The sequence below is a fragment of the Kogia breviceps genome, chromosome 3, assembly GCF_026419965.1.
Source record: "Kogia breviceps isolate mKogBre1 chromosome 3, mKogBre1 haplotype 1, whole genome shotgun sequence".
NCBI classification, from domain to species: Eukaryota; Metazoa; Chordata; class Mammalia; order Artiodactyla; family Physeteridae; genus Kogia; species Kogia breviceps.
The window spans coordinates 165942859-165943891 of record NC_081312.1 but is presented as its reverse complement, the minus strand read 5'-3'; the positions used below and the strand labels follow the sequence as shown (position 1 = coordinate 165943891).

The 1033-nt window shown below is 39.5% G+C and overlaps 1 non-coding gene across 1 annotated transcript; it reads left to right on the top strand.

Annotated features, from left to right (window-relative positions):
* The first annotated feature begins 419 nt into the window (after nucleotides 1–419).
* Nucleotides 420–528, top strand: LOC131753889 (U6 spliceosomal RNA). The gene has a single exon (XR_009334957.1). It is a non-coding gene; the product is annotated as a U6 spliceosomal RNA (small nuclear RNA).
* The last annotated feature ends 505 nt before the right edge of the window (nucleotides 529–1033 follow it).

Sequence of the window (1033 nt, the reverse complement as noted above, 5' to 3'; positions counted from 1 at the left end):
GAATTTCTTCCTGATTTTGGAACACTTGGTAAGGCTCTAAAAGACAAAGAGGGTGAAGAGTTATTTGAATCTGTGTGTATACAAATACATTCAGATATATGAGGGGACATGTGACATTTGGGACCATAACACTATATGGTTTTATAGCTTGATGTTGGAAATTGGGAGATGATGCTGTATGAAACATATCTAAATTTTGCATGGGATAACATTTTCCAGTGCACTGTATATATGCCAATTAATGCACAACGATGAATGTCGGTTGCATTTGATATAAGTCATTTAAGGAGTAGAATATTAAACATTTAACAACTAAATGGAGTGTTTATGGCTTGTCCACACCTGCTTCCAACTTCCCCCAAAAAGAAGACAGTACAGAAAGAACTCCTTATGTCCTTAAGGCTTTAAAAATAAATGCAGTGCTCACTTCAGCAGCACACACATACTAAAACTGGAATGATACAGAGAAGATTAACATGGTCCCTGAGCAAGGATGACATGTACATTCTTCAGGTGTCTCATATTTTTTAACATGAGGCAAGTTTTTAAAAGATTGAATTCTGGGCTTCCCTGGTGGCGCAGTGTTTGAGAGTCTGCCTGCCGATGCAGGGGACATGGGTTCATGCCCCGGTCCGGGAAGATCCCACATGCCACGGAGCGGCTGGGCCCCGTAAGCCATGGCAGCTGAGCCTGTGCCTCCGGAGCCTGTGCTCCGCGACAGGAGAGGCCTCAACAGTGAGAGGCCCGCATACTGCACACACACACACAAAAGTTGAATTCTGTCTCTAGTCAACAAAAGTTTTTAGATAGAAAAAAAAAAAAACCACGTCAAAACCAGTCACATCTGTGAATAAATTTTTTTTAAATCAAATCTGTGTGTTGTGAATATGTGTACTTCAGTATGAAAGTAGTCATGATATTATTAACTTCAAGTTATGACTTCCAGAAATAAATGATAGATAGTTAGAAAGACAGACAGATAGATGATAGAATCTTACATGCAAAGGGGACAACTTTTTATTAAATGAAAGAT